This window comes from Triticum dicoccoides, chromosome 6B (genome assembly GCF_002162155.2).
Source record: "Triticum dicoccoides isolate Atlit2015 ecotype Zavitan chromosome 6B, WEW_v2.0, whole genome shotgun sequence".
Taxonomy (NCBI): Eukaryota; Viridiplantae; Streptophyta; class Magnoliopsida; order Poales; family Poaceae; genus Triticum; species Triticum dicoccoides.
In genome coordinates, this window is record NC_041391.1 from 687,004,600 (window position 1) to 687,022,209 (window position 17,610).

Consider the following 17,610-nt stretch of genomic DNA (forward strand, 5'->3'; position numbering starts at 1 on the left):
GGCCGGTGGATGCCGTCCTCCATTATGGAAGAAGACGTGCGAAAGCTGAGAGATGCCAGGTATCTAAATGGCGAAATCTCGCATAGGCTGCCTGCTCAAGGGCAGGCCATTCCCACTCCCCAGCCCGGTGAGAGCGTGGTGTTCACATCTCACTTCCTTCGGGGGCTAGGCTTCACGATTGATCCCTTCGTGAGGGGGCTTATGTTTTATTACGGGCTGGAATTTCACGACTTAGCTCTGGAGTCCGTCCTCCAAATCTCATCGTTAATTGTCGTGTGTGAGGCCTTCCTCCATATTACTCCTCACTTCGGATTGTGGCTTAGAACCTTCAAGGTGGAACCGAAGATGATCGAGGGGCAGCATGCTGAGTGCGAAGGAGCTATCATAAACAAGATGGCCGATGCTCCATGTCCCGAGGGCTCATTCCAAGAGGAGTTCGGCTTATGGCAACAGGACTGGTTTTACATCATAGCCCCCAGGGGCACCACATGGGTGGCGCCACCTGCTTTTCGCTCGGGTCCCCCACCACGGCTAGCGTCATGGGTCAATGAAGGGCTTATCTGGGGGGCCGTCCAAAGACGTGCCCTTGCTGCAGGACCGCATTCGAGATCTCCTAGAAAGAGATATCAACTTGACCATAATGGTGCAAGTTATGCTGATTCGCCGCATGCTGCCCTGCAAACATCACCCTCTCCGCCTGTCGGAATTTAATCCGGAGGGACCGCGAGTCCTCCAACACTTTATGGGCACGACGCCCGCGGAGATGTACAAATTGTTCTTCGGATCACAAGCAAGGTGTCCGGACTTGTCCGAGGACGCAGGTCTGAGCTGCAATCGCCCGGATGCTCAAGTAAGTAGCCCCGTATTTGGACACGCCATCTGTATTTTCATCATAAAATTGCCCTTAACAGAGGTATCCTTTGAACAGGAGTGGATAGCGAAGGCAAAGCTTATCAGGTGTCCAGCCCCCCTGCCTGAGACCGCGCCGGATCCCTTGTTAACCAGGATGCTGGAGATTGTGGTTTCGGCCGAAGGCGAAGAGGGGAACCAAGGAGCTACCGCCTCCGTGAAGGAGGCTGTCAGGAAGGGAGGAATCGAGAATTCCCCCAACCAGGGAAAGAAAAGGACTGCCTCTGAAGACCCGGAGGGGATGGCCTCAAAACGGGGGAAGAAATCTTCGCCAGAGGATCCGGCGCCGGAGAATGCCTCGGCCGCATTGTGCCCCCAAGGGGATCAGCTCTTCCCCGAGCCGTAAGTAAAGAGAGGGGTTCCAAAATGAGTGACATCCCTGTTTTATTTCTGAGGAAGATAACCGATATATTACCTTGCAGTTCGGATCTCAACCCTTCTCAGCAGAGCTCATCTTCAGGGGATCTTCGTCCGGAGATGATGGAGAGCGAAACGCCTCCCCTAGCTGCACCGTCTTACGAGGTAGGCGACCCCGAGGTGTTGCCTCGGAGGGTTTTTCCAAGTACGGAACCTGAAAAAGGTCGTCAGGCTAGTCCGGCACCCTCTGGTGCGCGGTCGGAGGGGCTGAAGGATCTGCTCGGGCGAGCGTCCATCTCAGAAGAACACCGTATGTTGATGAACATGGTGATTGGAAGGATTTCGTCCGCGGAAAGCGGATTGTACGAGGCCGCCAAGAGTTTACTGACAGGCTTTGAGGTACGTGAAAAGGTGTACCTTTTGGTAGAGCCGCATATATAAAATGCGCCCTGTATAAATAGTAGCCCCTGAGACTCTGTGTGTCGTCAAAAGTGACGGGGCACAGAGGATCATAACCCCAGGTATAATATGTCACCTTTTTTATGAAGGTGGCGAGGCGTTCGGTGGCTAGCCGGACTGATGAATCTGCCGAGCTAAAGCGGCAACTTGACGTAGCGGATGCCGACATCGCGCTTGTAAATAAGCGGCTAGACGAGGCACAAGGTATGTTCCAAAGACATCTGATAAGAGGAGTTCGATGCTCATGCCTTATAAGATATGTGCTTAATGTAGATGGTGCTGCTGCCGTGGAGAACCTTCGGGCGGAACTTGCCCGAGCCAAGGAGCAAGCAAGGAAAAGTGATGCGGCTGCCGTTAAGGCAGCTGAAGAGCTAAAAGCCGAACAAGCTACTCACTGCCAGAGCAAGAAAGTAATAGCCGAGATGCCTATAAAATTGAAGGATGCTGCCGACCGCTGTAAATTTCTTGAACAAGAAGATAGGGCGGCTCAGAAGGACCTTGAAAAGATCACTGCCGAGGCCAAGGATACTCGCTCTGCAATGAGAGCTATGAAGGAGGAGCTACGTCAGGCCGGAGATATCACGGCTAGAAACCCCTATATGCTGTGGATGAAGTTCGGGGATCCTAAGTATGCTCCGTTAGACTGGCAGTGGAGTGCGGAAAACACTTATCTGGATTTGGGAGCAAGTGCGCAGACGCGACCGAACACTTCCGGGGTCGAGGTGACCATGAATTGGAAGAACTTTTTTGGTCGCAGTTCCACAATCCAGAACGCCCACTTTCAGTATCCGACTGTTTGGCCACCTGAGCGGAGCTGAACAGGTTATCCGGACTCGCCATGAGGTATGTTGCGAGTCGTTTGTGGCCGAAAGAGCCAGAGCCGAAGAGTTATTTTAGCTTGGTGCAGCAGTTCCTTGGTTCGGTGCCGCATGTTGATGCAATGAAGAGGTCGGCGTGCATATAGGGTGCACAGATGGCTCTTGCCCGTGTCAAAACATACTGGGCGGATATGAAGGCCAGTGTTGTTGCATCCCGGGATTCGTACGAAAGCCGAGTACCTACCAAGCACTACTTTGAGGAAGTTCTTCAGGGTGCTCGTTTAATAGAGGCGCAGAGCTCGAAGGATGTTGTGTTCGAATAGCATGTGCTATTGTAAAACGAATATTTTGATAGAATATAAAAGCTTTGTATACTTGTTCTTGTAAGAATTATAATGCCTCCTGTGCGGCCGTTAATGTATATGTGTATATAACCTGAAAGATGGCAGTCGTTGGCTTCAGCCCCCACGCATATAATGCGGGGGTGTTCGCAAAAAAGGCGCCTTTTCACACTTAATCCAACGTCTTGGTCCTATAAAGGAGGTGATAGCGTAGCGAACTAGGCAACCGGACTATAATGCTTTATCACTTTCACTTAGCCATAGGAGTTTGACAGTGGGGCTACTTAATAGCCCCTAGGGGCACCGCGCTCGCCCGAATTTGGGGCGCGTGTGTGCCTGACCGGGAAGCGACCCTTCGTTAATGCGGAGGGATCCTAAGGATTCCGAAAGTCATCGAGTGGTTGACCAATCTCTCGCTATATCATGACAAACAGTTTTCGGCTTTCTCTATTGAGGTGCTCGCCTGGCCGAACCGGGGCACAATCGCAGTAGTACTCCTGGTGCCGCCTTAGCCGATAGAGTGGAACGTAAGGCAGGAAAACACAGGAGCCGGGCAAGCCCAACATTTGACCAAAGACATGATTCGGAGCTGATGCATATAAGGCCAAACTCACGACGCCGAATACTCCCTAAGGTATTCGGTCTTTATGAAAATGGGTCGAACAAAAGCCCTTGGTAAGAAGCCCCTGGTGCCCAGGAACATGCAAAATTCTGGCGTGGCCACATGCCAAGACGCCAGCCTCCTCCTCGGTTATAGCGAAAACCGGGGGATGTTATCAACAAGAGACAGTAAAAAAGGTTTACGCAGGGTCTTAATCTGAAAAGAATCCCTAAAACGGGTCCCTACTGCACGTCTGCGCCTGTGTCTCCGTTGTGCCGTATCCTAGACGGGCGTAGCACGGTGTTCGTCTGCGAAAGAGAGGAACTTAGTGAAAAATATTCGTGCGAGAAATTAAAATAAACAAAATATAATACATAGACATGAGTAAAATTGAGCCGTATTGTCTCCTGGTGTAAACACGCGGAGCCCCTTGTACAGGGTTATGCGGCTATTAACCCTTTGTATGTTTATGCCAGACTCGTCGGGCCGTGTCCGGGGTAGTAAAGCTGGATTAGTGTGCGGCTGTCAAGGCGGCCGCACCATTATCCGTACTTCGGGGATCAATTAATATTTTCCTTTAATGAGATGATGCCTCGTGGACCAGGCATTTTGAGTGTAAGGGATGCATAATGCGGTATTGCATTAAAGCGGGCAAAAGCTTCACGTCCCAGTAGCGCTTGATAGCAACTTATGAATGGGGCGATGTGGAAGGTTAGCTTTTCGCTTCGGAAGTTGTCGGGTGAGCCGAACATGACTTCTAATGAAAGGGAACCCATACTCTGGGTATCTGGGCCCGGCATGACTCCTTGAAAGGAAGTGTTGCCATGGCGAATTATTGCTGGGTTTACCCCCAGTTTGCGAATTGTGTCCTGATATAACAGGTTTAGGTCACTGCCGCTGTCCATTAGGACTTGTGTAAATTGGAGTCCGTTAATAATCGGATCCAAGACCAAGGCAGTCCATCCTGCATTTCGGATACCTCTGGAGTAATCCTGATGGTCAAAGGTGATTGGTTGTAACAACCAGTGGCGGTGCTCCTCTAGGGCAGGCCGTATGGCGCGTATCTTCGTAGGCGCCGTTCTGTTTTTCCCTTTTGTCACCTGAAGTGAATTTACTGTTTTGACTTCTTGTGGGAACTTCTTTTGTTCTCCGGTGTTCTGCTTGTGGGGTGCGTCTTCATCCTCGCTTGGTGTGTCGAGCACCTTGTGTTCGGTGTTGAGTTTGCCGGACTGCTTGAAGACCCAACAATCTCTGTGGGTGTGGTTTGCAGGTCTCCCGGGAGTACTGTGGATTTGACATATTTTGTCCAAGATTTTGCTCATGTTAGATAGCTCGTCCCTGTCATCTTTGGGGGGCGGCCTTTTCCGATTTTGCCGAGAGCTTTTGAATCCGGCGTTGACTGCCGTGCTCATCGGGCTGTTATCCTTGATCCGGCCTTGTTCTTTGTTACGGCGCGGTTTCCCATTCCATCTCTGAGTTCGGATGTACTCGGGTCGCTGGTGCTGCTTCTTGCCAACCAGCTATCTTCTCCTGCGCAAAAGCGGGTCATGAGGCTTGTTAATGCGGCCATTGTTCTTGGCTTTTCTTGGCCGAGGTGTCAGGCGAGCCATTCATCTCGTACGCTATGTTTGAAAGCTACTAGGGCTTCGGCGTCCGGACAGTCGACTATCTGATTCTTTTTAGTAAGAAATTTGTTCCAGAGTTTCTGGGCTGACTCTCCGAGTTGTTGAGTTATATGACTCAGATCGTCTGTATCCGGAGGTCGGACATAGGTCCCTTGAAAATTCGCCCGGAAAGCATCCTCGAGCTCTTCCCAACTTCCTATGGTGTTTTCGAGAAGGCTTTTAAGCCAATGCCGGGCTGGCCCTTTTAGTTTAAGGGGTAAGTATTTTATGGCGTGAACGTTATCTCCTCTGGCCATGTGTATGTGGAGGATATAATCCTCGATCCAGACTCCAGGGTCTGTTGTTCCGTCGTATGCTTCTATGTTTACGGGCTTGAATCCCGCTGGAAATTCATGATCCAGTACCTCATCGGTGAAACATAGGCGATGTGCGGGGCCCCTGTATGTAGGTGTGCCGCAATGTTTGAATATTTTTTGCGTTGCATTGCTCACTGGAGCTTGCTTTCTTGGACCGTAGATGGATCTGGTTGGACCAGTTTTTTGATGCGAATCCTTAGGCGGATTGCGTGCCGTATTGAGTGCGGCGCCCTTTGTCGCTTGAGGTCGATCGTGGGGTCGTCTATCCGACCTGGTGGCTTCCTTGTTTTTTGACAGTGGGGGCTCTAAGGCCTCTTCATCAAATTCCGGTAGTAATTTCCGCTTCGGATAGCTCTTTGTGTGATGAATGTTGCCGTACTTGTGTGCGGTATTGAGTACTTTGCCCCATCTGATTCTGAGTGCATCTTCCGCTGTTTTGAGCTTCCGCTTCTGCTTTTTCAGGCTACGCATAGTGGCGATGAGCCTTTGGTGGAGGTTCTGGTGCTCCAGCGACTTGTCCGGCGTGAGTTCGTCCGGACTATTATCTTTGCCGGGGACGGATTGTTCGGTTTGTCCGCCCTGTTTGGACAGTTGCTTCATGGCATGTTTGTCTTCAGTTAATTCGCCCTGCTCTATGGCTGGGTCTGTGTCGAGGTGGGGCTTGGCGCGGCGCTTACGCCGCCGCTTTGATTGTTTTTCGAGGGAATGATCCCTGGTTGCGCCCTTTTGATCCTCGTCTTTGCTTCTTTTAGGTATTTCCACCATGTATACATCGTGTGATGAGGTGATTGTCCGGTGCTCTATAGGCGCTGGTTCTCGATTGTCTCCTTCATCGGCGTCCATACCGTCGATGTCTTCGGAGTCGTAGTCGAGCATGTCGGTTAGATCGTCGACAGTGGCTATGAAGTGGGTGGTGGGCGGGGTCCGAATTTCTTTGTCGTCCGCATCCCAACCTCGTTGACCATAGTCTGGCTAGGGCTATCCTGACAAAGAGAGAGACTTTAGTAAATTCAGGATGTCGCCAAAGGGCGAGTGCTGAAGGACGTCCGCGGTGGTGAACTCCATGATCGGAGCCCAATCGGGTTCGATTGGAAGGGGTGCGGGAGATTCGGAGTCTAGAAAGGAGTCCGGCACCTTGGAGTCACATGCCTCACAAAGGACTAGGCCGGTATCCAGCTCGATCGCCGTAGAAATTGCGGCTCCTGGGGCGGCGTCCAATCGTCCGTCCCCGACTGGCGTGGTCGGCTCCGAGCTAAGGGTCGGAGCGGACACCTAAGCGGCGCTCTGGGCGCTGTCCAGCGGCAGAGCTAGATCATGCCCATCGGGACAGTGTGGCGCGCTCGGCCGTGGCTCGAATCCGTCAAAGATCAAGTCCCCGCGGATGTCCAGGGGCGTAGCTTTTGATCTGCTTCAGATTGCCAAGCGAATTGGCCCGTAGAGCGAAGCCGCCGAAGACAAAGATATGTCCGGGGTGAAGAATCTCACCCTGGACCGCGTCATGGTTGATGATCGAAGAAGCCATCGGGCCTAAAGGTGACGACACAGAGGAACTCTCAATGAAATCACCAATGTCGGTGTCAAAACCGGCGGATCTCGGGTAGGGGGTCCCGAACTGTGCGTCTAGGCGGATGGTAATAGGAGACAAGGGACACGATGTTTTTACCCAGGTTCGGGCCCTCTCGATGGAGGTAAAACCCTACTCCTGCTTGATTAATATTGATGATATGGGTAGTACAAGAGTTGATCTACCACGAGATCAGAGAGGCTAAACCCTAGAAGCTAGCCTATGGTATGATTGTTGTTCGTCCTATGGACTAAAACTCTCCGGTTTATATAGACACCAGAGAGGGCTAGGGTTACATAGAGTCGGTTACAATGGGATGAGATCGTCATATCATATTGCCAAGCTTGCCTTCCACGCCAAGGAAAGTCCTATCCAGACACGGGATGAAGTCTTCAATCTTGTATCTTCATAGTCCGGGAGTCCGGCCAAAAGGTCATAGTCCGGCCATCCGGACACCCCCTAATCCAGGACTCCCTCAGTCATCATACTATAACGCTGGTGGGCAAAAGGAGAGAAAGACTGAGGGAGTCCTGGATTAGGGGGTGTCCGGATGGCCGGACTATGACCTTTGGCCGGACTCCCGGACTATGAAGATACAAGATTGAAGACTTTGTCCCATGTCCGGATAGGACTTTCCTTGGCGTGGAAGGCAAGCTTGGCGATACGATATGTAGATCTCCTACCATTGTAACCGACTCTGTGTAACCCTAACCCTCTCCGGTGTCTATATAAACCGGAGGGTTTTAGGTCGTAGGACGAAAAACAATCATACCATAGGCTAGCTTCTAGGGTTTAGCCTCTCTGACCTCGTGGTAGATCAACTCTTGTACTACCCATATCATCAATATTAATCAAGCAGGAGTAGGGTTTTACCTCCATCGAGAGGCCCCGAACCTGGGTAAAAACATCGTGTCCCTTGTCTCCTGTTACCATCCGCCTAGACGCACAGTTCGGGACCCCCTACCCGAGATCCGTCGGTTTTGACACCGACATTGGTGATTTCATTGAGAGTTCCTCTGTGTCGTCACCGTCAGGAAGGATGCCGCACCCCATCTTTAAAGAAGGCGCTGTTGCTAAAGGAGCTTTGGCTGTTGGCCAAACTCTCCAGCTAGGCAGTTTTTTGATGACCGCCTGTTCGGCCGCCGCACCGACGATGACCTCTCGGGTCATCGAAAGCAATCTCCACATCAGCTCGGAACTTGCCGATCAGTTAGATCCGATGGTGCTCTCTTCCCTAAACGAGCTCTTGGATCACATTGCCGCCCTGGGAGTCGCTACAGATTACGGCCAGATTGGGCTTAAACCCGATCAGAGAGAGATGACTCTCCCCAGGTCACCCACCATGTTGAAGTAGTGGAGGAACAATGCGGCGAATCTTCACCCATCCTATGGACCAGATGTGTCCGGATTCCTTATCCCTCCAAGCCGGATATCCGTGGAGGGGAGGTTGTCGCCCAAGCCCTGAACCTAAAGTCAGGGAGCAGGCCTGATTCATTGTATAACGTCCAAGAAAACAAGCTTCCGAGTTCGGAAATTTCTTGGCCCCTGAGTCTTAGATCGGGCGAGGTTCCGGATTTAAATCCACCCGCCCACCCAAACATAAGGGATCTATCCCAAATTCGGCAAGAGCCCAGGGAAACAGTACACCACTACTAGGCCAGATTCCTCCTGGTTATGAACAGGATAAGGGACTGCCATGAGAAGGACGCAATTTCATTCTTCTGTAACAACTGCACAAACATCGGAATCCTCAACGCCATAAGTCGCCGTGAAATTACACGCTTCGCCGACTTGACATCCATAGTACGAAAGTACTGTGCGACAGAAAGCGTTCGGAAAACCGAAACAAAATTCTGGGACAATCCGACCCCGAATACAATCTCAGTCCGGAACAAAAGGGCGCATTATCGCCAGGCACCTGGGCCAAAGAGCAAAAAACAAAAACCCTCTATAGGGTATGGAACCGTACTGGAGGGATGGCTCAATGGACCCTGTAAAATTCATAATACAGAAGGCATCACACCAACTCATAGCCTTAGAGCATGTTGGATACTCTGGCAGGTGGCCAGAAGTTGCGAGGAGCTTCTAACTCCAAAATCCGCAGAGCACCACCCCAGAAACGCCAGTGAGGTGTCAACAGTCCTCGAGACTTTCGCATCAAACAATGCGAGAAAACAAACGCTCCGCAGCCTTACCGAAGTCTACCAAGTAGCGACAATAAACCCATGGAGTGACACGGCTATTACCTTTAATGCCAGTGACGAACCTAAATTTTCGACAGCCCGAGCACCAGCCACTCTGGTCCTCAGTCCGATAGTGGACGGCTTCCGGCTTACAAAGGTACTCATGGACGGTGGCAGCAGATTGAACCTCATCTATGAGGAAACCCTGCGAAAAATGGAAATAGACTGGAGCCGCATTGTGAGAAGCAACACAACCTTTAGAGGAATAATCCCCAGCCGGGAAGCGTGCTGCTCAAGAAAAATCACACTGGACGTGGTGTTCGGCACGCCGGATAACTACAGATCCGAGGAGGTCACATTTCAAGTGGCCCCGTTCAGTAGCAGATACCACGCTCTGTTAGGGCGAGAAGCATTCACAATTTTTCAAGCTATACCCCATTACGGGTACATGAAGCTCAAAATACCCGGACCCAATGGAATAATCACTCTTGCTAGTGATCCGGACACAGCGCTCTGCGCTGAAAACAAGACAACCGCACTGGCCCTCAAGGCATTATCCGAAGCCCTGGCGGCCGAGGAACTAACTGTGTTGCGCTCCACGGTGGACAAGGACGACGTGATACTCGACAAAAGATCCAAGTCCACCTCCTTCAAGCCGGCAGATGAAATAGTCTAGTTCCAAGTCCATCCAACGGACACTACAAAAACGGCCTCCATCGGGGCACAACCAAGCCCTGATGTAGACGCCGCACTTAGAGAATTCCTACGAGAAAATTGGGACATTTTTGTCTGGCACCCTTCAGACATGCCAGGAATCCCACGCAGCCTGGCCGAGCACAGCCTGAACATCCTAAAAGGATTCAAGCCCATTAAGCAGACTCTTCGGCATTTCTCCAAACCTAAGAGACAAGCCATGGGACAGGAGCTAGCCAAACTACTGGAAGCCGGATTCATCAGAGATATAAAACATCCAGACTGGCTAGCAAACCTGGTAATGGTACCAAAGAAGGACAAATCCTGGCGCCTATGCGTCGATTTCAAAGACCTAAATAAGGCCTGCCCAAAGGATCCCTTTCCCCTCCCCCGCATCGATCAAATCATCGACGCCACTGCAGGACACGATTCATTGTCTTTCCTCGATGCATACTCTGGCTACCACCAAATCAAGATGGCAGAGTCAGACCAAGCTGCAACGGCATTCATCACCCCATACGGACCATTCTGCTTCAACACAATGCCCTTCGGGCTCAAAAACGCCGGCGCAACATATCAGCGCATGATTCAGACATGTCTGGCCAACCAGATCGGCACAACAGTTGAAGCGTACGTGGATGACATGGTCGTCAAAACCAAACACGTCGAAACTCTAATAGACGACTTGAGGCTCACGTTCGATAACCTCCGAACATATGACATTAGGCTCAACCCGGAAAATGCGTTTTCAGCATACCAGCTGGAAAGCTCTTGGGCTTCATCGTATCCGATAGAGGAATTGAAGCAAACCCAGCCAAGATCCGAGCTCTGTCTCAATTGGATATTCCAAAAGATCTCAAGCAAATACAAAAATTGACTGGATGTGTGGCGGCTCTAAGCCGCTTCATCTCCCGCTTGGGGGAAAAGGCATTACCCCTTTACCGCCTCCTCCGGCGTACCGAACACTTCGAGTGGACGGACGCCGCCACGGCCGGACTCAAAGAAATAAAAGCCATACTGGCAACAAACCTTGTCCTGGCCGCCCCTCACAACGGCGAACCAATGTTGTTATACATTGCGGCAACTCACCAAGTTGTAAGCGCAGTCCTCATCGTCGAATGAGAAGCGGACGGACACAAATTCCCTGTCCAGAAACCAGTATACTACGTGTCCACTTGTCCTCACTCCATGCAAGTCCCGGTACCCGCATTACCAAAAGATAGCATACGCAGTGTTCATGGCATCCCGGAAGCTACGACAGTACTTTCAAGAGTGTTCGATAACAGCAGCCTCCGAAGTACCTCTTAACGATATCATAAACAACCGCGACGCAACGGGCCGGATTGCCAAATGGGCCATTGAGCTCCTCCCGTTCGACATAACATACAAGCCACGGCGAGCCATCAAGTCGCAAACCTTGGCCGACTTTGTCGCTGAATGGACTGAAGCCGAACTCCCTAAAGAGTATGGCACATATTCCAACTGGACCATGCACTTCGACGGCTCCAAAATGCTGGCGGGTCTGGGGGCTGGCGTCGTCTTGACGTCCCCAACATGAGATACAGTTCAATATGTACTCCAGATAATGTACACGGACTCCAACAATGCTGCCGAATACGAGGCCCTGCTACATGGCCTCCGGATGGCAATCTCCATGGGCATTCAATGCCTAGAGGTGCGGGGGGATTCGAACCTCGCGATATCCCAAATAAACAGGGACTTTGATGCCAAAGATCCGAAAATGGCAGGTTATCGCAACGCCGTCCTAAATATGTCAGCTCGGTTCGAAGGGCTGGAATTCCACCATATAGCCCGGGAAAATAATCAGGCAACAAACGTCCTGGCATGCATCGGCGCCAAGCGCGATGCAGTCCCCCCCCCCCCCAACATTTTCCTGGAAAGGCTATTCAAGCCATCCGTACAGTGGAAAGGAGAATCCGAAAATGACAATCCGGACCTGGCCGCATCACCTAACCCCGAACACCCTGACACAACTGAAGACTCCGTCAATGAAGTCACACCCTCAGCCCACGTAATAATGGCAGTAATTGCCCCGTGGACAGAACCATTCTTAGCCTACTTAACTAGGCAGGAACTTCCCGAGGACCAAAATGAGGCACACTGCATAGTGCGGCGATCTAAAGCCTATAAAGTCCACGGAGGAGAGCTTTATAAGAAAAGCACCACCGGAGTCCTTCAAAGATGTATCTCCGAAGAGGAAGGGCGGAACCTTCTGGCCGAAATTCACGCCGGACTCGGCGGGCACCACGCCGCAGCCCGAGCCCTTGTGAGCAAGGCCTTCCGTACCGGATTTTATTGGCCGTCGGCCCGGGCAGACGCTCAGGACTTAGTCCAGCAATGCATCGGTTGCCAATTATTCGCTAATCAAAGCCACATGCCGCCTACCGCCCTACAAACCATACCCATTACCTGGCCTTTTGCGGTCTGGGGGCTTGACACGGTTGGACCCCTTAAAGGAGGAACCCACAAGCAAAAATATCTACTGGTCATGGTGGACAAATTCACCAAATGGATAGAGGCCAAGCCTGTAAAGACGGCAAAATCCGGACCAGTGATAGACTTCATATCCGGGGTTGTACACCGTTACGGCGTCTCCCACAGCATCATCACTGACAACGGCACAAACTTTACGGCCGATGAAGTTAAACTCTCGTGCAAAAACATGGGCATTAAGCTTGACTATGCTTCAGTCTATCACCCACAAACTAACGGTCAAGTCGAGCGAGCCAACGGTCTCATCATGAGTGGAATCAAACCCAGACTAGTGCAATCCCTCAAGGAATCTAACATGCACTGGGTAGAGGAGCTTGACTCCGTACTCTGGGGGCTGCGGACCATGCCGAATTGCACTACCGGATTCACACCATTTTTTATGGTATACGGCGCAAAGGCAGTCCTACCCCGCGACATAATTCATGACTCACCTTCCGTGCGCATGTATGAAGAAAGAGAAGCCGAGCTCGATCGGTAGGACAGCTTGGACGCATTGAGGAGGAGCGCGACATGGCAAAAGCCCGTTCCGCATTCTATCAACAGCAGGCTCGAAGATATCAAAGCAGAGAAGTACGGGCCAAAACTTATAACATTGGCGAACTAGTTCTACGCCCGCCGGACAAGAAAAAGGACAAACTAAAGCCCAAATGGGAGGGTCCCTTCATAATCGACCAAGTCCTGACTGGTGGAGCGTACCGTCTGTGAAACGCATCGGACAACCGACTCGAGCCGAACCCATGGAACGCAGCACGCCTACGAAGATTCTATGCCTAGCGCCGGACTCTGTGTTCGTCTCCTTCCTCTGTCCCTTTTTTATTTATTTCAAATTAGCTGCCTGGTATTTCTCTCCTTCTCCCTCCCTTTTTTCTCCCAAGCCTTTAGGTGCTTGCCTGCGCGTTGTTCACACATACTTGACGCACCACCCGCGCTCATTATACCTGGGGGCTTCTTTATCAGAAGTTTATATAAACGGGGCTCATGCCCAAGACATGTGTGACACTTCCGCATGAAACTTTTATACACCATTATATGCATCGATATGACTTAAGTTTTGGCCAAGCTGGGTTGCCTGGCTCCTGTGCTTACCCCTACGTTCCCGTTTGTTCGGCTAGGTGGTAAAGGGAGCACCTCTGCGATTGTTACTGCCGGGTCAGCCGGATGTGCACCTCAGACTAGGTGAAGCCGAAAGCTAGCGTTCTTAAGGGAATATTCGATCGGTGAACTAAAAGATGATTTTTCACTTGTTTATTTATCTGCCCCCAGATGCTTTTCTGCTTTCTTTTAGCAGTCCGGACATGCACTTTAGGGCATGCCTCCTAGGGAAAGGAACCCCTAACGGAACTATTCTACCTGGAAGATGTTTCTTACTAACCATGTAATATAACATAACTAGTTGGGCACTTGTCTGCTAAAGCACTTATGACCCCTACGCCTGGTCTCCATGCATGCCCCGGTTCTTACATAACCGAGAGGGTATTCGGACACACTCTGGACTATCGGGTCCAGAGGTTGAAGCGAAAAGGTCCGCAATGACAAACGATCTACAATCCGGCTAGAAGGCATTTTACATGTCATTTTAAATTACATAGCCAATTTGACTAGGTATATTCTTCTTCAATACCATCCAACAGGCTGTCTAATTTACAGTCTTGTTGGGAATACTTGGCAGCCAGCTCTACCTGGCCATACACCAAACTGACAGGGATCTCCTTCCCGTCGGGCCCCACAGGGCCGACCTCGGCCATGTGGTTCGGGTCAGCCTTCGTGTACCGAGTCTTCACCATGGCCCAGGCCTCCCTGGCACCTTGACGGCAGGCCGATATCTTCCATAACTAGAAGCGCTGCCGCACTCCTTTCACTTCTCTGCAAGCTCTCCAAGGCCTTCGGGCATGGAGAGGGATGGCCACATAGCCTGGACGACGCCTTGCATCACCTACCGAACTCGTTCGTGCGGTTGCAACAGCTCGGGAAGAAGGTCCCCCGCTGAACCGGGCATTTCCTCCGCAGGACGACCTGTCAGCATATCTACAGACATACATCTGTCAATCGACTTCCTCGCCGAACTCTTTTTTCGAAGATTCGTTCAAGAACTTACTAAAAATGCCGCGTCGAAGTCGCCGATTCTCCTTTACGAAATCAGACAGCTGAGCACGAACATCCTTTAGTTCCTCACCAGCTGGGTATTGGCGTCTTGAAGCTTGTTCTTCTGTTGCCTCACCCTCGTCAGCATGCTCTCGCCGGCCTTTAACTGGTGTAGGAGTTGTTTCTTGTCCGGTTTCACTCTGGCCCCATCTCCACTGTTATTGTCAGAATTGCACACATGCCGCACTTCACAACAGAATTATCTTTCGAAGCATATATTACCTGAGGGGGTCCCCTTGGCATTCTCTGAAGCGGCCAGTGTGGCCTCAAGTTGGGCCTTGCACCCTTCCAGCTCCTGGGACAGTTGTGTATTCTTTTTTGTAAGATCTTGCATAACGTATGATCCTTAAATCAGTTATCTTAACTGTTTCAAGTCTCGGGGGCTACTGACATATATGACCATCAGATTTACTCACCCGTATGTCTTTCACATACTGCTCTGTGGCTCTGGCTAGACCATTTTGAGCGGCACGGAGGTATGCATCTCCCGTATTAAAGGCATCCAACGCCTCTTGGGAAAAACATGCGTCACGAAGAATAGTACGGCGACGCCTGTGGTTCATGGCACCCTCCACCTCTGAATTGGTGGCAGATAGCCCGCCCGCGTCCTCTGTCAGAGGAACATCCGGTGCGCGCCCCGTGTTCCCCTCCGCTTCCGGACCCGGCCTTGAAGCCTAGCCGGTGGATATAGTCCGGCGGGCGCTCTTCTTCCTGAGGAGAGCATGAGCGTTAGTGTGACTTGAGAGCATAAACCCTAGGCGTTAAAATTGCACGTCGTACCGTTGCGCCGGAATCTCAATCTGGTCCGCACTTCTTTTTAGTCCGCCTGGCTTCAACGGCCCTTGTTGGCTACCCACCGCGGGCTCGGCCCTCTGCCTCAAGGATTTCCCCTGCAAAACGAAACACTATTGGTTTACAGCAATCAAAATAAGGCATGGATGGATCCTCTTGAAAGTACTGGGACTTCGGTCTCGGTTACCTTTGAGGCCGGAAGTAGTCCGGGATAGTCGGTCGTAATAGCCACTAAGGTATTGTCCTTACTCAATTGATGAAACACCCCATCAATTAGCTCCACACATAAGTTCGGGTCCTCTTGGGAGTCCGGATCGAGTGACCGTTTCGGGTCCTCAGGTTGTGGAGGAGGGCTGTTTATCTCCTTCACAGTCTGGCGTAGCTCCTGCGTTAAAATTGCTAGACTAAGTACTCAATTATGGAATTTGAAAACAGGTAGGCAAGTGAAAATGTTCGCTCACCCAGCTTGGAGGACTGTACATGGAGAATCCTCCCTGTGGGTTGACACGGAGGAATTCCTCTTCTTCTCCCTTGTACAAAGCAGATAAGATCTTCGTTAGAGTGGCAGCCGAATCCGGCCCCTTGCGACCGCACCGGTTGGCGTCGTCCTCCCCGTTGAAATCCCACATGGGGTGGCCTCTGTACTGAAGCGGCTGCACCCCCCGCATAATGCATATGGCCATGACCTCGATCATGGTCAGTCCGGAATGAGCCAACAACCTTATCCGGCTCATCAGGTAAAGGACGTCCCTGTCAGTTTCCCTCTGAGGGTTCCGGCGTTTCTTCAACGGAGCGTTGTTGAACTCAGGGAGGCCGATCCGTATAGGGTCCAGCAGGGGGACGTCGTCCATATAAAACCATTCCGAAGGCCAGTCCTCGAACTCCTTCTTTGGGGTTCCGGATAGATATCCGGTCCCGGCGATGCGCCATAGTTCGGCTCCGCCCACTTGATAAATTGACCCCTCTTGAGAGCGGGGCACAAGGCTGAACAACCTCTTCCACAGCGCGAAATGGGCCTCGATGCCCAAAAACAGCTCGCAGAGGGCCACGAAGCCCGCAATATGCAGTACGAAGGCAGGCGTGAGGTTGTGTAGCTGGAGGCCGTAAAACTCCAGTAGCCCTCGGAGAAACGGATGAATTGGAAATCTGAGTCCTCTTATTAAATAAGGGACTAGGCATACCCACTCTCCTTGGGAGGGATTGGGAATGCTCTCCGCCGCTATAGGTGGCAATCCCGGCTCGAACTGGGACCATATATGCTGGGGGGAGGAGCCCCTTGGATTGAAGCACTACTAGCTTGCTATGCGGGACGGAACACCGCTCCCAATCTCCGGGCCGAGGGCTGGAGAGGCAAGAGGAGGAGCTGCTTCGACCGGCCATGGTGGAATGGATCTCTGTCGAAAGCGCTCTGATGAATACTCGCGGAGGGAAGGTGGTGTGAATTGGATCTAAATCCCCGTTTCTCTTATGGGTGGCTCATTTACGTGGCTGGGGGGTAAATGAAAAAAAACCTGGCTTTTCGCATTCGTTTGACACGTGGAAGATGGTCATTATTGGGCACAGAAGCTGAGGAGAGCAGCACGCACTAGAAGCCAGACACTATCCGACAGGTACATGAAATTTGGAGAAGAACCCGCCTTGCAATGCCGAAGACAAACTTGCACGTCGGACTTATCGTCATTGAAGCCTGGTTCGGGGGCTACTGAGGGAGTCCTGGATTAGGGGGTGTCCGGATGGCCGGACTATGACCTTTGGCCAGACTCCCGGACTATGAAGATACAAGATTGAAGACTTCGTCCCGTGTCCGGATAGGACTTTCCTTGGCGTGGAAGGCAAGCTTGGCGATACGATATGTAGATCTCCTACCATTGTAACTGACTCTGTGTAACCCTAACCCTCTCCGGTGTCTATATAAACCGAAGGGTTTTAGTCCGTAGGACGAACAACAATCATACCATAGGCTAGCTTCTAGGGTTTAGCCTCTCTGATCTCGTGGTAGATCAACTCTTGTACTACCCATATCATCAATATTAATCAAGCAGGAGTAGGGTTTTACCTCCATCGAGAGGGCCCGAACTTGGGTAAAAACATCGTGTCCCTTGTCTCATGTTACCATCCGCCTAGACGCACAGTTCGGGACCCCCTACCCGAGATCCGCCGGTTTTGACAACGACAAAGACTATCTTGGAAAGCCAGTCGCGCAAGGTTCAAGAACTCAGGGCACAAGTGGCGCGGATTCCGGAGATGGTCCAAGAG